A 25,826-nucleotide genomic window follows, 5' to 3' on the forward strand; every position below is an offset into this window, starting at 1 on the left:
ATGGAGCCTTGGCTGCATTAGGAAGAAAGAGAAAGAGAAAGGAAAGGGGGAAGGGTGGAGAAGCAGATGGGCACTTCTCCTGTGTTCTTTGACTGGGAATCAAACCCAGTATTTGCACATGCTGGGCCAACACTCTACCACTGAGCCCACTGGCCAGGGCCTCTCACTTGCAATTTTCTTTGCTTTTATCTGAGCATCATTTACTGTGTGATTTATCCTTAACCATCTTTTATGTAGTAGTAGAATCCCATTCCTTTAAAGGTAGGCTGATTAGACTAATAGTCATTATGTTTGATGTATTGCAAAGTTATGTTACTTCTCTTCACTGAACATATTACATTCATCTTTGAGAAACCTCTTTCTGCTTTGGCTGAACTTACAGCAATTGTTCTGACAATATTTTTAGCTCTTTGAGCACTTTTAAGAATTGCATAGTTCTTGTGGTTTTTTAAAACACTTTCCATGAAATCTTGATAATCATTGATATTAATTAATTTGGTAATTATAAGTGTCATTGAATATGAGCAATTGTTCTTCAGCTACTTTCTATGAAACTAGTACTTCTTCAATATTCCAGTAATCTGGCTCCCCAAAATTAAGAAATTGTAATTTATTCCCATCTTGAAATTGGCTACAATTTGCTTTTAAATGTTCACAATCTATTAGTCATTTTTAAAATTTGTTATGATGTTTTCTAAAATTATTTTCCGAGAAAGCCTGACAAATCAATGATTTTATATAAATTTTATATTTTTAAAGGTTTTTGAAATAATAATTCATTTTTTTTTCATATGGGCCCTTTTCTAAGCATTTGAAATGCTTTAATAGATATTACCACAAGTTTTTCAACCTTTATTTTGTTTATAGTTCTTGCTTGCAGTGCATTTTAAAGAAGAGAAATTTTGTTTAAAAAACCATTCATCAATGCCAATCAGTTATAAAATATATATTTTCGAGATGAGTAGCTATATCTAAGTACTTTTTATTTGAATAAAAATAGTGATGTAGTATTTAAAAAGCATGCTACATAGCTAGGGTTGACTTTAAACTATAAGTAGCCCATCTTGGTCCCAAACCTCTACCAATATTTATAATTTAAATTTTAAGTCATGTGGATATTTTGGTAAGTTCAATTTGGTTCTTATTAGATTGATAAAAATGGTATATATATATATATATATATATATATATATATATATATATCTTGTCAATAAATATTTTAAAATTATTTACTTGCTTTACTTTTTTTATTGAATCATCTAAAACAAGATGGAGGTGATGGTTTAAATAAGTGCCATATTATTATATTTGGAAACTCTTTTGCTATCCTACTGCTCACTCCAGATTTTCTCCCAAGCTTAATGCTGACATCACTGAACAAATCTTACTAAATTGTTTTCTAGGTGGTTCTGAGCAAGCCCAACATTATTTAAACTTTCCATTGCTAAGGAATATATTGTCTCTGCATCATATTTTTCCAATTCTACTAGCTCAATAAAAATTATTGGTGATGTAACTGAATCCTCAATTTTTTTAAAAACCAGTCAGAATGGTGCTCATTAACAAAACAACACATAATAAGTGCTGACGAGGATGTGGAGAAAAGGAAACCTTCTTGACTGCTGGTGGGAATGCAGACTGGGGCAGCCACTGTGGAAAACAGTATGAAGATTCCTTAAAAAATTAAAAATGGAACTGTTTTTTGACCCAACCATCCCACTTTTAGGAATATATCCTAAGAACATCAAATCACTGATTCAAAAGAAGAAATGCACCCCCATGTTCATGGCAGCATTGTTTACAATAGCCAAGATCTGGAAATAGCCCAAGTGACAAGTGGATTAAAAAGCAGTGATACATATACACAATGGAATACTATGTGGCCATGAAAAAGAAGAAAATCTTACCTTTTGTGACAACATATATGGACCTGGAAACTATTATGTTAAGTGAAATAAACCAAGCAGAGAAAGAAAAATATCATATGACCTTACTCATTAGAGGAATCCAATGAATAATGTGAACTGAGGAATGGAATAAAGGCAGAGGCAGATTCAAAGGGCCCAGAGGGAAAGTGGAAAGAGGGAAAGGGGATGAGAGGATGGGATCAGAGAAGGGAAAGAGATTAGTGAAATTATATATACATAATACAGCATTATAGAGAGCAGAAAAGCAAATCTTGGAGGGAATGTGGAAGGGCGTTGGAGGAGAGGGGCAAGGGAGATTTTGAGGGGTATATGGGATAGGGGTATGTATTTGGCAGGATACTTGAATCTATGTAAACACAATAAATTAAAATCAATAAAAACTTTTTAAAAAGAAAAGTATAAATTCTAGTTTTCAGATATCATTGAAGCTTTGTCAGTAATCAAACATTTTCAGATTATTTTCAATAATTTTAGTTAATATTTTTTTTAATTTTCTTTGCAATAAAATTAGCTACTTTCACAGCAGTTTTACATGAATATAATTTTATTTCCATATCTAATCCATTTTTAATTTATACTTCTAGCTTTCTGTGTCTAAAAACACTTCTATGTCTAAAAACTATGTCTAAAAACTTTACATCTTTTTGACATGCTGTAAATTGTATTAAATACTCTACAAGCAGTACTTAAATATTTTAATGCATTGTATCTATTACTTTTGTTATTGAATCCTGCTCATATTTTTAAAAATTCTCTTTACAAATGTGATGAGCTTTTTTTTTTTTTTTTTTTTATTTATTTATTTATTTTTTTTATATTTCTGAAGCTGGAAACAGGGAGAGACAGTCAGACAGATTCCCGCATGCGCCCGACCGGGATCCACCCGGCATGCCCACCATGGGGCGACGCTCTGCCCACCAGGGGGCGATGCTCTGCCCATCCTGGGCATCGCCATGTTGCGATCAGAGCCACTCTAGCGCCTGGGGCGGAGGCCACAGAGCCATCCCCAGCGCCCGGGCCATATTTGCTCCAATGGAGCCTTGGCTGCGGGAGGGGAAGAGAGAGACAGAGAGGAAGGTGCGGCAGAGGGGTGGAGAAACAAATGGGCGCTTCTCCTGTGTGCCCTGGCCGGGAATCGAACCCGGGTGCTCTACACGCTAGGCCGACGCTCTACCGCTGAGCCAACTGGCCAGGGCCTTGTGATGAGCTTTTGATGAAAAATGTTCTTTCATTTTTTTTCTTAGAGAAGCTTGTTGTACCTCTTTATTTTTCCCTGATGCCTCAATCTGAAAATGTTTCCATTCTTTTGACGCATACTTTTCTCTTTTATGAAGTCATATTTTGCATAATACTCACAGCCTAACTTTTTGTTAAAAATGACCAGTCCCGCCTGACCTGTGGTGGCGCAGTGGATAAAGTGTCAACCTGGAAACGCTGAGGTTGCAGGTTCAAAACCCTGGGCTTGCCTGGTCAAGGCACATATGGGAGTTGATGCTTCCTGCTCCTCCCTACCTTCTCTCTCTTTCTCTCTCTCTCTCCTCTCTATAATGAATAAACAAAAAAATCTTAAAAAAAAAAAACTACCAAAAATGACCAGTCCCTCATATTTTTCTTTAAAATTGTTATATTGTTGTGCTGTCTAGCATTCAGAAAGACCATATTCAATGTTGGAGTCGTTATCACTTTTTATTTTAATAATTGATGTGCTGCTTTTTTCAAGTTGGGGTGGCTGTGCTTGTGACTGTTTTGTATCACCCAAGGCCAATTTTTATATGAGATTCTAAGTTCAGTTTTATATTTAAAAAAAAATCTGTCAAACTCTGTTGCCTTTTTAACCTTTTAAGGGGCACTGCAAACATTTTTTTAAATGTTTTATTTTAATATATTATAATAATAATATTTATTTATGGTCATTAATACCCTTTATTGAAGATTATAAGACATTCTACAAAAACTTATTGAAAAGTGTATGCTTGCATCAATAACCAAGCAAGGACATGTAATAAAAGAATGCAAAGTTTTATAACATATTACTACAACTTCCAGAGGAAATTATAAAATAAAGAGTAGGCAATAATTAGAATAAAAATAAAAAGAAAAAATTGTAAAAGATAATCCAGAAACTGGGAAAAAAACAAAAACATCACAAAAATAATAAGCTGCTATTGCTCAAGTAAAAAAATGTCATTATTTAAACATTATGTATAAACTATATCAGTATCAGTGTTTAGAAATAAGTTATTTCAAGAAAAAAGAACAAATATATAAGGGAATAAAATTATATATAATCACAGATCATGGACAAATTAGAAAAAATATAAAGTCCCAACAATGGAAGTTACATAGCAACACATACATAGAATCACAATAGAAATTAAATTTAAATGTAGACAATAAAAGAGTAGAAGTTATTGGGACATTACGCAGGTGACAGCAAACTAATAAAGAACAAATATTATAAAGTCTGCATAATGATAAAATATTTATATCATTATCAAGAGGCAGTTTGTTATATTCCCTCATCATTTCCTTTATGACACTAATAAGCATAGTTTCTTCTACAGAAATTTACATTAAAAGACTTGTGCTTTTGTTGTTGTTGTTATGACTTGAGGAACATTGAAACACAGAGTCTTAACAGTAGGACATTCAACAAGATTAGTACAAAGTTTGTATATGAAATTTAAGTCAGTGACCCTCTTTCTATGCAGTAATGGTGTTAGGTTATGCACTTCCATAGTATCATCATAAGGTACATCATAAATAACATGGCCACATTTATAAGATACCGATTTTAAGAACTTGTACTCTTATGATGCTATGAATCTTAATGAGAAGATGCTACTGAGAAATTATATATAATTAGTACAAATTGATAATTACAAAATTGTCACGGGGTCATAAAGTATAGCGCAGACAATGTAATCAATACTATTATAATAACTTTGTATGGTGCTAGATGGGTACTGGAAATATCGGAGGGAACACTTTGTAAAACACATGATTGTCTAAACCCTATGCTGTACACCTGTGACTAATACAATGCAAACTGTAATTGAAAAATATAGTTGAATGTGAACTGTTATTGAAGAATAAAATTAAAAGAACAAATTAGAACAAAAATAAATTACGTATAATCTTAGCCTGAAGAAAAAAATTAATTTAGAATAAAACTGTATGTGAACAAAGCTTATTTCTAATGTGTACAAAACACAGAAGTAATAAAGAATAGGCTATGTGTGTGCAATTATGTGGGAAAGGAAGAAAAGGAGTAGACTCTCATGCTGGGGGTAGAAAAAGGCCTGGGTTTGAGAAAAGTTTTACAGTAAGCTATCGGGATGGGTTTGTTCCTTAACAGGTAAGGAGACTTCTGAGCCAGATAAGATTCCATTCTCCATGATGTCAGTAAGGTGCTCATAGATTCAATACAGAAAGAGAAAAGAATAAAGTTGCCAAAGTTCAACAAAACTTGTGTAAGTCATCCAAAGGCTATTCGTTTTCCCAAAGATTGACAAGATCAGTGCCCTTGGTTCTGTCCAGACATATATGACTATCTGATCTCTGCACTTTCTTTTCCTTTTGGCCACAAAAAAGTGGAAGATTTTATAAAACCACTAGGATCTTGGGTAAGATGAAAGAATGCCAAATGTGCAAAGGTGGAATAATAGAAAATGCTCTGTAGTATGCCAGCTATGTAATATGCCATATGCCATGTGTGTGACAGGCCAATGAGATTGAGACCTGTTCCTGTTTAGAAAAACCTGTCACACTTGAAATTTCTTCTTTCAAGTCTGTCACACTCAATTTCCTATTAGACAGCTAGCTCTAAGCACAATGCTTTGAGTAGAGTAGAAGCTTAATAAAATGTTTTTATTAGATCTATTCAGATCCTTTGCCCCTTTTTAATTGTATTGTTTTATTTTGGTTATTGATTTGTATTAGTTCTTTATAAATTTTGGATAGTAACTCCTTATAAGATACATCATTGGCAAATATGTTCTCCTATTCAGCGTGTTGTCTTTTTGTTTTGTTAGTGGTTCCTTCGGTTGTGAAAATATTTTAGTTTCATTTAGTCTTATTTGTTTATTTTTTTATTTGTTTCCCTTGCACAAGGAGATATGTCAGCAAAAATAATGTTTCATGTCTGGGACTTCATAGCCTATATTTTTTCTAGGATTTTTATGCTTTCTTTTTTTATTTTATTTAGAAAATTAAATTTAACAGGGTGACATTGATCCATAAGAGTACATAGGTTTCAGGAAAACATTTCTATAGCATTAGTATTTAAACTGCTGATTATGTTGTGTACTGATCAACCAAAGTCTAATTGTTTCCTGTCATCTTATATTTGTCCTTCATTTTTCCCTTCACCCCATGCTCCTCTCACATAACACTTTCCCTGAGGCAATCACTTCACCTTTATCTATGTCCATGAGTCTCAGTTTTATATCACACTATGTGTGAAATCATATAGTTCTTAGATTTTTCTGATTTACTTATTTCACTCAGTGTAATGATCTCAACTGTAATGTTGTTATAAATGACAACAACATATCATAATTTCTTATGGCTGCACAGTATTTCATTGTATATATGTATTATATCTTCTTTATTCAATCATCTATTGAAAGACACTTTGGTTATTTCTGTATCTTGGCCACTGTGAATAAAGCTATGATAAACATGGGGCTGCATGTATCTTTACATACCAATGTTTTTGAGTTTTTTGGGGTAGATAACCAGTAGAGAGATTGCTGGATCATATGGTAGCTCTATTCTTGGTTTTGCTTACATATTTTGGTAATAAACGAATAAAGATCCAAGACTATCACATCTTTTAAAGTCATTTCTATTAAAATTTATTGAGGTGACACTAGTTAACATAATTATACAGGTTTCAGGTGCCCAATTTGACAAATCTTTATACAAGTCAAGTCTTCTTTCATGATTATTTGGAATTACCTTGTCTATTTCACAGTTTGCCTTTGTATTCTCCTCCAGGTTTCACTGAATTAGATACAAGTGTTATGTTAGACTTAATCATGCTGTCTGACAGTTTTTAAGTGTGCATTTTCTCATGCTTTAAAGTTCTCATTATTTGTGCTTCTTTAAAAAAAAATTTAAACTGATTAGGCTACACATGTCAGTTGGTTTATTCAGTCTTGTCTCTCATTACATCAATGCAAAGCTTAAAATGAAAAAAGCTAGGTGAATTAAGAATTAGATCAGACAACAGTGGAGGGTATCTAAGTTAGCAGTGTATAAAGATTATTTTGCAAATAACTATTTTCAAGGGAAAAATAAAATTTTTTACAAGAGAGTCTTGGTTATAGAATTATGGAAAATCACTTCAGGGATCTTGTTAATAGGAACACACAATTCTTCTCAAATTAGAAACAATATATATCCATGGACTCATTGTTGATCAAATACATTGGCATCTCATTTTCCAAAATATTTTCTATAATTTTGCTTAATATACAAAATTTTCCCTCACTCTTCTTACCTTTTGACAAACTAGTGAAACATAGCTTTTCTTCATATATCGCTGACATGCAGGTGTTGGCCATATCGACTTCTATAAGAAATAAAATGCATGAAATGCCCTTAGTTATCTTTCCTTAATTAAATATATTTTGTGTTTCAAAACTATAAAGTTACAATATTTTCTAGAAGCAATTTATTATCAGCCCCTCATTCCAGAAAATATAGATGTTATGATTCGAATATTTTTATGACTTGTATCACTTTTTCATTAAGTATATCCAGAGGTTATGGATTGTAGATGATGAAACAAAATCTCAGGTGTGAAAGAAATGGATCTTTATTTTACTCTAGGTGATTTGGTGTCCCATTGCAATACTTGGAAGACATCAGGCAATCAACTCAATGTCTTCTTACTAATCTTTGGTGAGCATCTAACTCTAGTGGCAAGTTAAATTCTTGTTCTTGTTCACTTTTGATTGTTGTGGCAGCAATTTCTTTCTTGGTCTGAATACTTTACTCTCATCAATTTGTGATCCACTTTAATGCCATGCAGTACCAGGGTGCTGTCTAAAATCCTTCATCACCTAAGATGTATTGTTAGGTATAGAATAAATAGTTGAATGGTTTCCTACACAGTGCTGGAAACTCTATCAAGCTATCTCAGTCTCTTATATTTGTGCAGATTCTGCAATCATTTTAAATGTTATTGGCCTCAGGTAACCAATATGACAAGTTATTTTTCGAGAGTAGGGAATGACAGAAAATAGCAACTCGATCTCCAAGCAGTGCAATAGAACTAAGGTCAATGTCATTGGTGATGAGATGAGGCAAAATATTGAGAATCAAATAATGGCTCCATGTTTTTAAATGACAAGAATGCGAGTTCTTTTCATTCTAAGACATAATGGCATCACATATTTTTTTTCCAAGAAATTCAACTTTCAATGGGAAGAATTCCCTAAATAAATAAATCAGACACAGTTTTTATGAAAAGAGAGAAGGCGTTTGATACCCTTCTGGATCTGCTTGGTCTTAATACTATAGATTATTGGATTTGTAAATGGGGGGAAGAGAAAGTAGACATAGCTCATGATAATATGAACTATCATGTGGCACATATTTCCCAAATCGGTGGATGAGGGTTAGCCCAGTAACTGTAACATAAAAAACCAGAACACAGCTAATATGGGAAACACAAGTGTTTAGAGCTGCAAATTGCTCCTTACCTGAAGCAATCCCCATAACAGTCTTAAAGATTAAGATGTAAGAGATAAGTATAAGCAAAGAATCCAAGAAGCCAATTAATGAGATCAGGACTACAGGATAGAGTCTATTGAAGGTGATGTCAGCGCATGCCAATTTGATCACATCTTGGTGCAAACAGAAGGCATGGGAGAGGACATGGGATCTGCAGTAGGGGAATCTAGAAAGGGTAATGATAATGGGCACAATAAGTATAAAGCCTCTCATTAGAACCCCTAGACCTATCTTTACCACTTTAGCATTGGTGAGAATGGAGTTATATCTCAGGGGATTGCAGATTGCGATAAAACGATCATAGGCCATGACAAGCAAGACTCCAGACTCCACAACTGAGAATGAATGGATTACATAGGCCTGGAAGTAGCAGGCTCCATGGCTGATCTCCCTGTGACCCAACCACAGAACACCAAGCACAGTGGGCATCGTTGTCAAAGTCACTCCAAGGTCTGTGACTGCCAGTATAGCCAGAAAGTAGTACATTGGCTCATGAAGAGTGTGGTCTTCTCTGATAAGGAAGAGGAGGGTGCCATTGCTGAGGAGTATGGAGATATAGATAACAAAGAAGGCAGTGGAAATCCAAGGGTGAAATATCTCCAGACCTGGAAAGCCAGTCAGTAGAAAATGGGCAGCACTGATGTTGGACCACATGGTGGACCCCTGTGTTGAAACAAGCAAACAAAAGTAAGGTCTCTCTAAATAAGCCTTGTCCAGTAGAAATATAATTTAAACCACACACGTGCTTTAAAATTTTTTAGTAGTTCACATTAAAAAAAGCAAAAAGGGTAGAGTGACAAATAGTTTTAATAATGTATTTTATTCAATCTGTTATATTAAAAATATTATCATTTCAAATGTAATCAGTATGAAAATCATGGATGAGATTTTTACATGTTATTTTATTATGCTTCAAAATCCATTATTTGGTTTTCACTAAAAAAAAAGAAAAAGAAAAGCCATACTCAAGATAAGCATAGGCCACAGTATTAGATAGTATAATTATAGACTATAAAATTGTTTTTACCATATCATTTAAAAAATAAGAATCATAGTCTTTTACAAAATTGTGTTCATTTTTTATTCCTCCTTCACAAATTTCTCGTCCCAGTCCTCTAATTCCAATGTTTTCTAATCACTGGTTATCTGAATCAGAATTCTCTGATAATGCTTACTTATTTCAACTAAAACCCAAGGTGCTTTGTCCATTTCTACTCCTGTCTTCTAGTTTCTTCTCATCTCTATTCTAGATATGTTTTACATTATAGGAGAGAATTTGGTACCTTCATTTTGGAGACATCATTCATATTATGTGTTCATCTATTTAATAAATAAGAACTGATAGCACCTACAAAAGTGAGTACTAAGGGTACAAACCTCATGATCTTTTAAGGAACAAAAGTAAGCTCTCTGTGAGTTATGACATCTTTACTTGAGTTGGCTGTCACATTGCAATACTTTTTTTTTTTTTTAAATACATTTTTATTAATGGTAATGGGATGACATTAATAAATCAGGGTACATATATTCAAAGAAAACATGTCTAGGTTATTTTGTCATCAAATTATGTTGCAAACCCCTCGCCCAAAGTCAGATTGTCCTCCGTCACCATCTATCTAGTTCTCTGTGCCCCTCCCCCTCCCCTAACTCTCTCCCTCCCTCCCTCCCATGTCCTCCCTCCCCCCCCACCCTTGGTAACCACCACACTCTTGTCCATGTCTCTTAGTCTCATTTTTATGTTCCACCAATGTATGGAATCATGTAGTTCTTGTTTTTTTCTGATTTGCTTATTTCACTCCTTATAATGTTATCAAGATCCCACCATTTTGCTGTAAATGATCTGATGTCATCATTTCTTATGGCTGAGTAGTATTCCATAGTGTATATGTGCCACATCTTCTTTATCCAGTCTTCTATTGAAGGGCTTTTTGGTTGTTCCCATGTCTTGGCCACTGTGAACAGTGCTGCAATGAACATGGGGCTACATGTGTCTTCACGTATCAATGTTTCTGAGGTTTTGGGGTATATACCCAGTAGAGGGATTGCTGGGTCATAAGGTAGTTCTATTTGCAGTTTTTTGAGGAACCACCATACTTTCCTCCATAATGGTTGTACTACTTTACAGTCCCACCAACAGTGAATGAGGGTTCCTTTTTCTCCACAGCCTCTCCAACATTTGCTATTACCCGTCTTGTTGATAATAGCTAATCTAACAGGGGTGAGGTGGTATCTCATTGTAGTTTTGATTTGCATTTCTCTAATAACTAATGAAGCTGAGCATCTTTTCATATATCTGTTGGCCATTTGTATCTCTTCCTGGGAGAAGTGTCTGTTCATATCCTCTTCCCATTTTTTTATTGGATTGCTTGTTTGTTTGTTGTTGAGTTTTATGAGTTCTTTGTAAATTTTGGATATTAGGCCCTTATCTGAGCTGTCGTTTGAAAATATCAGTTCCCATATAGTTGGCTGTCTGTTTATTTTGATATCAGTTTCTCTTGCTGAGCAAAAACTTTTAATTCTGATGTAGTCCCATTCATTTATCTTTGCCTTCACTTCTCTTGCCATTGGAGTCAAGTTCATAAAATGTTCTTTAAAACCCAGGTCCATGATTTTAGTACCTATGTCTTCTTCTATGTACTTTATTGTTTCAGGTCTTATATATAGGTCTTTGATCCATTTTGAATTAATTTTAGTACACGGGGACAGGCTGTAGTCGAGTTTCATTCTTTTGCATGTGGCTTTCCAGTTTTCCCAACACCATTTGTTGAAGAGGCTTTCTTTTCTCCATTATATGTTGTTGGCCCCTTTATCAAAGATTATTTGACCATATATATGTGGTTTTATTTCTGGGCTTTCTATTCTGTTCCATTGGTCTGAGTGTCTATTTTTCTGCCAATAAAATGCTGTTTTGATTATCGTGGCCCTATAATATAATTTAAAGTCAGGTATTGTAATGCCCCCAGCTTCATTCTTTTTCCTTAGGATTGTTTTGGCTATTCGGGGTTTTTTTATAGTTCCATATAAATCTGATGATTTTTTGTTCCATTTCTTTAAAAAATCTCATAGGGATTTTGATGGGAATTGCATTAAATTTGTATATTGCTTACACCATATCAACAAAACAAAGAACAAAAACCACATGATCTTATCAATAGACGCAGAAAAGGCTTTCGATAAAATACAACACAATTTTATGTTTAAGACTCTCAACAAAATGGGTATAGAAGGAAAATATCTCAACATGATAAAGGCCATATATGATAAACCATCAGCTAACATCATATTAAATGGCACTAAACTGAAGGCTTTCCCCCTTAAATCAGGAACAAGACAGGGTTGTCCACTCTCTCCACTCTTATTTAATGTGGTACTAGAGGTTCTAGCCAGAGCAATCAGACAAGACAAAGAAATAAAAGGCATCCATATCGGAAAAGAAGAAGTAAAGGTATCACTTTTTGCAGATGATATGATCCTATACATCGAAAACCCCAAAGAATCCACAAAAAGACTACTAGAAACAATAAGCCAATACAGTAAGGTCGCAGGATACAAAATTAACATACAGAAGTCAATAGCCTTTCTATATGCCAACAATGAAACAACTGAGAAGGAACTCAAAAGAATAATCCCCTTCACGATTGCAACAAAAAAAATAAAATACTTAGGAATAAACATAACAAAGAATGTAAAGGACTTATATAATGAAAACTATAAACCATTGTTAAGGGAAATCGAAAAAGATATAATGAGATGGAAGAATATACCTTGTTCTTGGCTAGGAAGAATAAATATAATCAAGATGGCTATATTACCCAAAGCAATATACAAATTTAATGCAATTCCCATCAAAATTCCAATGACATTTTTTAAAGAAATAGAGCAAAAAATCATCAGATTTATATGGAACTATAAAAAACCCCGAATAGACAAAGCAATCCTAAAGAAAAAGAATGAAGCTGGGAGCATAACAATACCTGACTTCAAACTCTATTATAGGGCCACGACAATCAAAACAACATGGTATTGGCAGAAAAATAGACACTCAGACCAATGGAACAGAATAGAAAGTCCAGAAATAAAACCACATATATATAGTCAAATAATTTTTGATAAAGGGGCCAACAACACACAATGGAGAAAAGAAAGCCTCTTCAATAAATGGTGCTGGGAAAACTGGAAAGCCACATGCAAAAGAATTAAACTCGACTACAGTCTCTCCCCCTGTACAAAAATTAACTCAAAATGGATCAAAGATCTAAACATAAGACCTGAAACAATTAAGTACATAGAAGAAGACATAGGTACTCAACTCATGGACCTGGGTTTTAAAGAGCATTTTATGAATTTGACTCCAATGGCAAGAGAAGTGAAGGCAAAAATTAATGAATGGGACTACATCAGACTAAGAAGTTTTTGCTCAGCAAGGGAAACTGATAACAAAATAAACAGAAAGCCAACTAAATGGGAAATGATATTTTCAAACAACAGCTCAGATAAGGGCCTAATATCCAAAATATACAAAGAACTCATAAAACTCAACAACAAACAAACAAACAATCCAATAAAAAAATGGGAAGAGGATATGAATAGACACTTCTCCCAGGAAGAAATACAAATGGCCAACAGATATATGAAAAGATGCTCATCTTCTTTAGCTATTAGAGAAATGCAAATCAAAACGGCAATGAGATACCACCTCACACCTGTTCGATTAGCTGTTATTAGCAAGTCAGGTAATAGCAAATGTTGGAGAGGCTGTGGAGAAAAAGGAACCCTCATACACTGTTGGTGGGAATGTAAAGTAGTACAACCATTATGGAAGAAAGTATGGTGGTTCCTCAAAAAACTGAAAATAGAACTACCTTATGACCCAGCAATCCCTCTACTGGGTATATATCCCCAAAACTCAGAAACATTGATACGTAAAGACACATGCAGCCCCATGTTTATTGCAGCATTGTTCACAGTGGCCAGGACATGGAAACAACCAAAAAGCCCATCAATAGATGACTGGATAAAGAAGATGTGGCACATATACACTATGGAATACTACTCAGCCATAAGAAATGATGACATCGGAACATTTACAGCAAAATGGTGGGATCTTGATAACATGATACGAAGCGAAATAAGTAAATCAGAAAAAAACAGGAACTGTATTATTCCATACGTAGGTGGGACATAATAGTGAAACTAAGAGACATTGATAAGAGTGTGGTGGTTACGGGGGGGAGGGGGGAATGGGAGAGGGATAGGGGGTGGGAGGGGCACAAAGAAAACAAGATAGAAGGTGACAGAGGACAATCTGACTTTGGGTGGTGGGTATGCAACATAATTGAACGACAAGATAACCTGGACTTGTTATCTTTGAATATATGTATCCTGATTTATTGATGTCACCCCATTAAAAAAATAAAATTATAAAAAAAAAAAAAAAAAAAAAAAAAATTTGTATATTGCTTTGGGTAATATGGCCATTTTGATTATATTTATTCTTCCTATCCAAGAACAAGGAATATTTTTCCATCTCATTTTATCTTTTTCGATTTCCCTTAACAATGCTTTGTAATTTTCACTATATAGGTCCTTTACGTTCTTTGTTATGTTTATTCCTAGGTATTTTATTTTTTTTGTTGCAATCGTGAAGGGGATTATTTTTTTGAGTTCGTTTTCTAATATTTCATTGTTGGCATATAGAAAGGCTATGGACTTTTCTATGTTAATTTTGTATCCTGCGACCTTACTGTATTGGTTTATTGTTTCTAATAATCTTTTTGTGGAGTCCTTCGGGTTTTTGATGTATAGGATCATATCATCAGCAAAAAGTGATAGCTTTACTTCTTCTTTTCCGATATGGATGCCTTTTATTTCTTTGTCTTGTCTGATTGCTCTGGCCAGAACTTCTAGCACCACGTTGAATAAGAGTGGAGAGAGTGGACAACCCTGTCTTGTTCCTGATTTAAGGTAGAAAGTCCTCAGTTTTATGCCGTTTAATAGGATGTTGGCTGATGGTTTATCATATATGGCCTTTATCATGTTGAGATATTTTCCTTCTATACCCATTTTGTTGAGAGTCTTAAACATAAAATTGTGTTGTATTTTATCAAAAGCCTTTTCTGCATCTATTGATAAGATCATGTGGTTTTTGTTCTTTGTTTTGTTGATATGGTGTATTACGTTAACCGTTTTGCGTATGTTGAACCATCCTTGAGATTCTGGGATGAATCCCACTTGATCATGATGTAATATTTTTTTAATATGTTGTTGTATTCGGTTTGCCAGTATTTTGTTTAGTATTTTAGCATCTGCATTCATTAGAGATATTGGTCTGTAGTTTTCTTTCTTTGTTCCATCCTTGCCAGGTTTTGGTATGAGGGTTATGTTGGCTTCATAAAATGTGTTTGGAAGTATTGCTTCTTCTTCAATTTTTTGGAAGACTTTGAGTAGAATAGGAACCAAGTCTTCTTTGAATGTTTGATAGAATTCACTAGTATAACCGTCTGGGCCTGGACTTTTATTTTTGGGGAGATTTTTAATAGTTTTTTCTATTTCCTCCCTGCTGATTGGTCTGTTTAGGCTTTCTGCTTCTTCATGACTCAGTCTAGGAAGGTTGTATTGTTCTAGGAATTTATCCATTTCTTCTAGGTTGTTGTATTTGGTGGCATATAATTTTTCATAGTATTCTACAATAATTCTTTGTATTTCTATGATGTCTGTGGTGATCTCTCCTCTTTCATTTTGGATTTTATTTATTTGAGTCCTGTGTCTTTTTTCCTTGGTGAGTCTTGCCAAGGGTTTGTCAATTTTGTTGATCTTTTCAAAGAACCAGCTCCTTGTTTTATTGATTTTTTCTATAGTTTTTCTGTTCTCTATTTCATTTATTTCTGCTCTGATTTTTATTATCTCCTTTCTTCGGCTGGTTTTGGGTTGTCTTTGTTCTTCTTTTTCTAGTTCCTTAAGGTGTGAAGTTAAGTGGTTTACTTCGGCTCTCTCTTGTTTGTTCATATAGGCCTGAAGTGATATGAACTTTCCTCTTATTACTGCTTTTGCTGCATCCCAGAGATTCTGATATGTCGTATTTTCATTTTCATTTGTCTGTATATATCTTTTGATTTCTGCACTTATTTCTTCTTTGACCCATTCATTTTTTAGAAGTATGTTGTTTATTTTCCACATTTTTGTGGGTTTTTCCCCCTCTTTTTTGCAGTTGAATTCTAGTTTCAAGGCTTTATGATCAGAAAATATGCTTGGTACAATTTCAATTTTTCTAAATTTGCTGATATTGTCTTTGTGGCCCAACATATGGTCAATTCTTGAGAATGTTCCATGTACACTAGAGAAAAATGTATACTCTGTCGCTTTGGGATGAAGTGTCCTGTAGATGTCTATCATATCCAGGTGTTCTAGTATTTCGTTTAAGGCCACTATATCTTTATTGATTCTCTGTTTGGATGACCGATCTAGAGCCGTCAGCGGTGTATTGAGGTCTCCAAGTATGATTGTATTTTTGTTAGTTTTTGTTTTAAGGTCAATAAGTAGCTGTCTTATATATTTTGGTGCTCCTTGGTTTGGTGCATATATATTAAGGATTGTTATGTCTTCTTGATTCAACTTCCCCTTAATCATTATGAAATGACCATTTTTGTCTCTGAGTACTTTTTCTGTCTTGTAGTCAGCATTATTAGATATGAGTATTGCTACACCTGCTTTTTTTTGGGTGTTGTTTGCTTGGAGTATTGTTTTCCAGCCTTTCACTTTGAATTTGTTTTTATCCTTGTTGCTTAGATGTGTTTCTTGTAGGCAGCATATAGTTGGATTTTCTTTTTTAATCCATTCTGCTACTCTGTGTCTTTTTATTGGTAAGTTTAATCCATTTACATTTAGTGTAATTATTGACACTTGTGGGTTCCCTACTGCCATTTTATAAATTGCTTTCTGTTAGTTTTGTATCTAGTTTGATTCTTCTCTTTTGTTTTTCTATCATTTGTTTTTGTTTGTTTGTGTTCCATACTTCTTTCCTCTGTTGCTACCTTTTTTAAGTCAAGTGTTTTTGTGGTGGTTTTTTTAAGGGTGGTTACCATTAAGTAATGAAAAGGGTACCTACCATATTCATTGTAGTACCCTATCTTATAAGTATTTCTGCACTTCATCATCCTTTGCTACTGTTAATCTCCATCCTCTCCCCCCTTTTTTTCCTTTGTTGTCACAGTTTAAGTTTGGTTTTATTGTGTTCTTGGTGGAGCTGTTACTTGTGGTGTTGTTTTCTTTTGTTCTTTGAATCTGGTTGGAAAACCCCCCCTTAGTATTTCCTGGAGTGGGGGCTTTCTGTTGATAAATTCTCTCATCTTTTCTGTAGCGTCGCTGAGGTAGCTTCCTCCACACCCTCGTCTCTCAGATTCAAGTGATAACAGTCCTTTTGCTTTCAGTTTGTGTGGAACTCCGGAATGCTCCGAGGATAAATTTTTCTGTTTCTAGTTGATAAATTTGTTGTGATTTAGGGGAGAGCTGTCGGACGCGCTTCTCACGGCGCCATTTCCGTGACATTGCAATACTTTATGTGGAGAAATGACTATAAAAATCCATAGGACCACCCCTCTCAAGGAGCCCAAAGAGGGGGCTGAATTCTTTGGGCTTTTTTATATTTTTAAACTTTATGGAGTTCACAACTTTCTGCTTCAAAGAAGTATTGTTTTTCTGTCCAGAAGGCAGAATTTAGAAACTTGAAAGTGACTGTTTTTCAATTCTTAAATTTTAATTAAAGGCAATCAGATTTTTTTCTATTATTCAGTCATCTGGTATTTCTTGCTTCTTTAAATCTTATAGTTTTGTGTTAAACACGGAGCACATTGTGGCAAAAAGGCAGATATTTACAAACTTATTAAAATGCTGTGTATTGACAACAGCAAATATTGATGAGAATGTGAAACAACAGGTACTCTCATGCATTGCTGGCAGGAATGCAAAATGATACACTCACTCTGAAATACAGTTTGGAGGCTTCATAAAAATGGAACTTACTCTTATATACAATGTAACAATTATGCTTTTTAGTATACCCAAAGGAGTCGAAAATTTATGTCTACACATAATTGTCAAAACTTGAAAACAAACAAGGTATTCTTCATTAGATGAGTGGATAAATGAACTGTGCTACATGCAAACAATGGAATATTATTCAGCATTACAAATAAACCATAAAGACATGAAACTGCATGAAGTAAACTTATGTGCATCTTACTAAGTAAAAAAATCCAGTGTGAAAGGACTCCATATTTTATGATTCCCATTCTATGATATTCTACAAGAGGGATTCAAAACTTAAAGCTGCAAGAACCGTTATTCTGCCAACAACATATGAGTTAAGAAATAGATTTTTCTCTAGACACTTTGTATAAGACCCCAGTGCAACCATCCCCTTGATTTTGGCCTTAAGGTATCCTAAGCAGAGAGCCCAGACAAGTCTACTAAACTGCTGACCTACAGAATTGTGCTATTATAAATGAGTGTTGATTTAAACAATACAGTTTATGGTTAATTATGCACAGCAGTAGGCAACTAAGGAAGTTGATATTACTATTATTAATATCTTACTACTAATAATAAACTAATATTTAGATATTTTATGTAGGTAAGTTGGTGATTATGTCAATTATATATTGCCACAAAATTGCCACATGGAAAAGCCCTATACAGCTTCAACGGCTTTGATATTACACATTTGTTTTTCATTTTTATATATGACTCAGCTAATTTTTGTGACCTTGGCTGGGTATCTCTGATGATTTCTGCTTCTTGATCATGTATATAAGTTTCAGCTGGTGGTCATCTCCATCCTATCATTCTCCTGCTCCTTCTTCTTTATAGCTATGACCCTTTTTTGGGATTTATTACACTCTTATCCTTCACTTTAGCCTTTTTATTCTAAACAAAGCTCAGATGTCTTTCCTGTATCACCTGAGCTTCAACACAAAACTTAAGACAAAATGTTCTTTCTTTCACATTTCCATTCAGCCTCTCAGACCTAGAATTTCCAATTAACCCATTCTAATTCAAACATGGATATATTCCCAATTCAACACTAGCATTGCTTATTGTATAACTGCTATATTAAACATCAATTCTCCTGGAAGAAATGATAGATTTTGACATACAGATCATGAGATCATTTATAAAATTTTAGTTATTTTATTATCAACGTGCTGATGCACTCCTTGACTGGTTTGGTGATGGTTAAAATAATTTATATAATGGCACTGACTATCAATAATACTTACACTGGAATTGGCTTATGTGTAAGCTGTCTGGTCTATACATTGTCTTTTCACAAATGTCCAGTTAAGTCACCAGTAACTCACAAACTACCTGTATATGTGCTACCATCAGGCTCTCTGGTCTCCAATATTTCTCCAGTTGTGAATATGATTGATTAATCAGTCCTGACTTTGTCTTACCCACTGGAGTTTTGATACAATTATCGTTTCCAAGCTTTAATGGAACAGAAATTCTTAAGGATAAGCTTAAGAAAGAACATACACACACAATTTTGTTCTATAACTATTAGTCAAATCACTAAAGGTGAAAAGAAGAAGAAAGACCTAACACACAGGTCACATACAAAGATGTGAGAGGAAGGATGCTGAATATAAGGACAGGACCCAGAGGAATAAAAATGCAATATAGAATCCCACATGTGTCATGATGGTCCTGCCTGGCACATTCACTCTCAACATTAATCTCTTTTCCCCTTCCTGCCTCTTCTAAAAAATATTTCTCTTGTAGCAAAAATATTCTTGATAGTTCTGAGCTAACAAGGACATTTCATAGCAGCTTGGTTCTCTTGATTATTTAGGTAAACACCAATGACAAAAAGAAAATCATTGCTTATCTCTGAAAGTCAGTATTTTCTAGGGAGTTAAGCTTATATATTGCAATCTGTTACACTATACAGAAACCATAGGGTCAAATAATAGCTTTCCTCAGTATCCTATTTACCTTCTTGTAACATCCAAGAAAAAGGGTCCAAGAAGAGAAGCCACCTTTATTTTCCTCTCTTTTTATTTACATTCCAATCTTTTATGTGACCAGAATCTTAACTGGAACATCAGGAATTAAGAGAAGTAATTGCTGGATCTTGATGTAGAACCTGGTGCAAATGTTATATTTGAAGGCTGCCAACAGTAAATGGTAAAGCTATGTGTACAGAAAAAAAAATGGTTCCCCAGGGTTCTTGTGGCTCTAGATAATTAGGTTTCTGAGATATCTTTTCCTGACCTCTTTGGGGGAAGGAGGTAAACCCCCAGTGCTATGTCCTATATCCCATATTTTTATTGCAGACAGAAAATAGAACTGTAGCTTCATCTAAGAGATAAAGTTATGCTGTTAAATCATTTTTGTCCCTTTGGTTCCTCACTTCAAAAAGAAGATCTCATAACTACATTTAATTTTGTTATTCCTGAATTCTGGAGCAAGTAAACTCACTAAACTTAAATGAAGCTTGAGCATTTCCTGACACTTACCTTTCCTTGGTTTCAAATGAGATCACTCACTACAATACTTGACATATATATTCTTAAAATGATATTTTCTCACAAATGAGTTCAATTGCTAATAAATTCAAACAGTGCACTTTTTGTCTGTCACAGCCTTACCCAAAGTTTATACTTCTTGCTGCTAAAACAATGAAGTTAAGTAAAAAAATCTTTTTTTCAGTTTATATATCTTGTAGTAAGGCGAGTCGATGAAGGTGTTCTTACCCATAAAGTTCTGTAATAATTTGTAGTTGAGAAGAAGGGGTATATTCATATTCTGGCAGAGATACAGCTTGGAGGGACTTTTTCTTTTCTTTTCTTTCTTTTCTTTTCTTTTCTTTTCTTTCCTTTTCTTTTCTTTTTTTTGTGACAGAGACAGAGAGAGGGACAGATAGGGACTGAAAGACAGGAAGGGAGACAGATGAGAAGCATCAATTCTTTGTTGCGGCACCTTAGTTGTTCATTGATTGCTTTCTCATGTGTCCCTTGATGGGGGGGGGAGGGCTACAGCAGACTGAATAACCTCTTGCTCACGCCAGAGACCTTGGGCTCAAGCTTATGAGTCTTTCTCAAACCAGATGAGCCCGTGACATCGGGGTTTCAAACCTGGATCCTCCACGTCCCAGTCCAACACTGTATCCACTGAGCCACTGTCTGGTCAGGCAGGACTTATTTTTTTCTGAGCTTTGTCTCCATGCATTTTTTTTGTCCTTAATTATAAAAAAAATAAATGATTGTCCTTTAGGAAGGAGAGTCACTTATATGTCGGTATGTTGGTTGAGTGGACCACTCTGAAATTCACACTGCTCATATATACAAAATTTATTTGTAAAGTTTCTTGGAAGAATCTGTTGCAAAAAGGTTGCTAATACTACATAGCTTTTTTTCTATAAGAAGACCTAGATGAGTACTATAGAAACTAAATTTTGTGATGCTAGTAACATAATACCCAAGAAAATTATGTGCTTGTGTTAATTGAGTAAATGGATTTTGAAAAGAAATAAATGGCTAGGTGGATTTCAACTATTTCTACTTCTTCTGTGTAGATAAATTGAAGTTCTCCTTTAACCTTTTTCCAGTAATCTTGTTTCTAGTTTTACCCTACAGCTTTTTCTCAATGAAATTGTTTCTTTAATTATTCTGAAATAAGAAATGAATTTCTTAAACAAGGGCTATCACTTCATAAATCATTGACCAAATAATCAACAAGACTTACTTTTCTGCCATATTTTAGTTTTCATTTTCTGGATTTAAAGGAAATAGGAAGCTTTCTATCTAATAGTACTTTTCAGTTTTTAAATATTAGCTGGAACACATTCACATATCTGTAACTAAGGTGCTGTAATTACTAGTAGTATTTTGGTTATAAGTGACTGAAAAACAACTGAAGCAGTTTGACCAAAACATCAAAACGTAACAAAACAACAAGAGACGATTTTATTAAGCTGTGGACTCAGAGAGAAAGTTGAATTACACTCCTTGCCATTGAGCCTCAGGAAAACATGGAACCAAGGACTTGATGATTCTTGGGGACTTTTTATTTTCTTATTTATAACTTACTCAACTGTTTATTATAGGCTGATATCACTCATTGATGGAAAACTTCACTGTTAACAATTCTGAGAATTTCGTTGTACTAATTCTACCACAATGAAATCATAACTGTTTTTCATGATATTGTTTTGAAAAGTCCTGAAAAATACTCTGACTGGCTTTACTTGGTAAGGAGTAGTGTTTTGGAAATATAATAGAAAAGTTATGCTCCTATGAGGAACAACATTGCTGGAGTAGAAAAAGGAGAAATTCCTGAAAGAAGGGAGTAGGTGCTGCTTCCATAAGCATAATGGAGTGCAGGGCAAAATATACAGTCCTCTAAAGATAGACTATTTCAGTGGAGCACTATTTATACTCTCCTTAGAATTACAAGATATGAATTGGAGTCACTGCTCTGTTGCTTATAAACTTTAAGTCAGGGGTAGTCAACCTTTTTATACCTACCACCCACTTTTGTACCTCTGTTAGTAGTAAAATTTTCTAACTACCCACTGGTTCCATAGTAATGGTGATTTATGAAGTAGGGAAGTAACTTTACTTTATAAAATTTATAAAGCAGAGTTATAGCAAGTTAAAGCATATAATAATAATTGCTTACCAAGTACTTTTACGTCGGATTTTCACTAAGTTTGGCAGAATAAATCTTTATAAAACAACTTACTAGCCTGACCTGCGGTGGCACACTGGTTAAAGCATCAACCTGGGATGCTGAGGTTGCCAGTTCAAAACCCTGGGCTTCCCTGGTCAAGGCACATATGGGAGTTGATACTTTCTGATCCTCCCCCCTTCTCTTTCTCTCTCTCTCTCTCTCAGTCCCCTCTCTCTAAATGAATAAATAAAAAATAATTAATTAAAAAATTAAAAAAAACCCAACTTACTATAGTTAAATCTATCTTTTTATTTATACTTTAGTTGCTCTGCTACCGCCCACCATGAAAGCTGGAATGCCCACTAGTGGGCAGTAGGGACCAGGTTGACTACCACTGCTCTAAGTCTTTGGATGAGCTATTTAACCTTTTTACCTTCAGATTTCCCACATATAAATTAGTGACAAGAATGCCAACCTCATGATGTTATTATGAATATAATAAGTTGTGGGTAGAGTAGATGCTGAGGAACATGTTTGATGTCATAGACAATTGAAAACAGGACATAACTTACCACATAGTCTTATTCAATATGTAGTATTCAGACTGTATTACTTGGATTTCACAGAAGAAAAATAATATTTTAAAAATGAATAAACTAATAATCTCTCTTTATGACTTTAGTTTTTCACAATTAAATTTATTAATAAATTATGAAAGAAATGAGAATTGCAAGTTTCTTATGTTAGACCCCCTATAAGTAAAGCCTGAAACATGAATTTAGATGCACATAATTTATTAATGAATGCTCTCAAAAGAGAGAGAAAGAGAAAAAGATGGGAAACAGAGACAGAGATAAGCAAAAACATAGTCCAATCTGTAGCTGAACTTCAAAAGGCAAGATGGTCAGTGTGTATATCTATAGCTTTCTTCCTTGGGGCTATGGGTAATAATCTTGGTGAGGAAATTCCAATTGAGTTGAGAATAAATAACTTGAAGAAAGCTGCAAATGTGAGCAATGAGCACCCAACACTCACAGGAGCAAGGGATAGGTATACAGTTCTTTAAAGTGATTTGGACTAAGGACCAGTAACATCAAAACATCTATATAGTTCCATCTTCTGGCTCACATGGTTCTGTCCATGTGCTGATGTAGATGTAATAAAAACATAGACCATTTTTTGAGGATATTTTACCTTGAATCATAACACTCTTCCTAACTCATCAGAAAATTTCATCAAATTAAAATAATATTATTTTATTCCTTGGGACATTCACTCTTTATAAAATGAAGTCAAGATACATATAGAAAGTGACTATTTTTTTTAAATATATGAAAACCTACTTCATCAGTCCCTTAGGCCTTGTTTATAACAAAAGGATGAAGAGGAGACTACCTCATCCACTCAGACAGAGTAATTAGACCCTGTAGATGCTCTGGAGATGGCACCAATATCAGATGGCACAGTAAGATAGTAATGAGGACAAAGATAAAAGGGGGCACTGACTATGTCTATTTCTTCTTTTTATTCATGGTTCCATGTATCAAAAAAAAATTTTTTTTTCATTAGTAGGTTTTGCCTTGGGAAATAAATTAACTCACAATTTTAAAGTCATAATTATTTATGGAAGGGGAAGAAACAAATGAGATGGTTGTGATGATAAGTACTTACAACATTTTTTAAGGGAATATTTGTACTTGTTTTCAAGGAAATTCCTGAGCTTCAGTGATTAAAGATAGAGGTTGCCACAGGTTGTATGGATATTTATGGGGGGGGGGGATTTGTGAGAGTTAAAGATTGTATTAGGAATAAACACACCATATTTTCTCCATTTTCCTCAAACTTACTCATAATTTTATGTTTTTGTAAATCTGTTCCTATATGCCATCTTTCCAACTTCAAAGAAATACATGTTATATCATATACAGACATACCTATAAACACCTAAAGTAGCATTATCACAAAAATTGAGTGGCAAAAAGGCTGAAATATTTATTATACAAATTTTTTTATTATTAAACAAAACTACATTAGGTCAAAGACCTGGACTTAAAGAGGTACCTTAAAACAATTTGTAGCTCTCCTTGAGCAATTATTTATATATCTATCATCTATCTATCTATCTATCTATCATCTATCTATCATCTATCATCATCTATCTATCTATCTATCATCTACCTATCTATGATCAAGGGCGGTTGGTATAAAACTTATTTGTTCCCCTGTGACAAACCTGAATTCTCATAGCTTGTGTGAGGGGTTATGATGGTCAGAGATCAGGCTCTAACTCTATAGACAGTGAAAAGGTAAAGAATGCCCCTCCAGATTTGCTTGTTCTTGACACTATACATTATAGGACTCATTAGAGGAGGAAATAAAAATAGACATAGTTCATAATAAGGTGATGACAAGTGGCACCTTCTTCCCAAATTGATGAAGATGAATTAGAGACAATCTAATCACTGAGATGTAGAAAATCAGGACACAGCGGATATAGGAGACACAAATGTTGAGGGCCATGGCCTTCTACTCTCTGGAGTCAATGCTCAGGACACTCTTGAGGATCAACACACAAGAGATGAAGATAATCGGAGAGTCCAGCTCAAATATGAGAACTACGAGCACAACTGGAAATAGTCAATTGAAAGTGATGTCAGCATAGGCCTATTTGATGACATCCAGATGAAGGAAGAATGCGTGAGAAGGAGCAAAGGAATGACAATATGAAAAAAATAGAGTAGTAAAATTGGGGGGACAACTGATACAAATCCCTCATCAGAACTCCTAGTCCAATTTTCTCCACTGGAGTATGAGTGAGTATAGAGGGATATCTCAGATGGCTACAAATGACAACATAATGATCATAGGCCACAACAAACAGAACATCAGGCTCCACAAAGGAAAGTGAGTATATAAAATAGGCTTGAGAAAAACAGGCTACATTTCTGATCTCCCTGTGGTCCAACCAGAGGACTTTCAGCATGGTGGGCATTGTGGTTAAGGTCAGCATTAGGTCTGTAGTTGCTAGCATAGACAGGAAATAACACATAGGCTCATGAAGATTGTGATGTTTCTTAATGAGAAGAAGGAAAGTGCCATTGCCAAAAAAGACAGAGATAGATAAAAATGAAAGGCATGAAAATCCAGTGATGAGTGGCCTCCGATCCAGGAAAACCAGTCAAGAGAAAGAAACTGGAGCTGCTGGTGGTCCACATGTTGGGGTATCCAGAAGAAATGTTCTTTTTTCCTCAGTTACCACAGAATTATATCTTTACATTTAAGGTAGCACTCCAACTATCTTGTCTCAGAATAATTAGTTAAAAGTAATAATAATAACAATATAAGACATTGCTTCTCAAAACATATTGTTAGAACAGACAGTATTTTTTTTGTTTTAGTTACTGCATATTTCAGGGACCACCCCCTGTGTAATTAAATTCTGGGAGTTTGATACGGTCATCTGCATTTTAACAGAAAATGTTG

At 34.5% G+C, this 25,826-nt stretch overlaps 2 pseudogenes; both read right to left on the reverse strand.

Moving 5' to 3' along the window:
• Window positions 1-8,386: 8,386 nt before the first annotated feature.
• LOC136319613 (olfactory receptor 51B2-like) lies at window positions 8,387-9,326 on the reverse strand (annotated as a pseudogene).
• Window positions 9,327-24,619: 15,293 nt separating this feature from the next.
• Window positions 24,620-25,558, reverse strand: LOC136320618 (olfactory receptor 51B5-like; annotated as a pseudogene).
• Window positions 25,559-25,826: the final 268 nt, after the last annotated feature.

This window comes from Saccopteryx bilineata, chromosome 1, assembly GCF_036850765.1.
Source record: "Saccopteryx bilineata isolate mSacBil1 chromosome 1, mSacBil1_pri_phased_curated, whole genome shotgun sequence".
Classification (NCBI taxonomy): Eukaryota; Metazoa; Chordata; class Mammalia; order Chiroptera; family Emballonuridae; genus Saccopteryx; species Saccopteryx bilineata.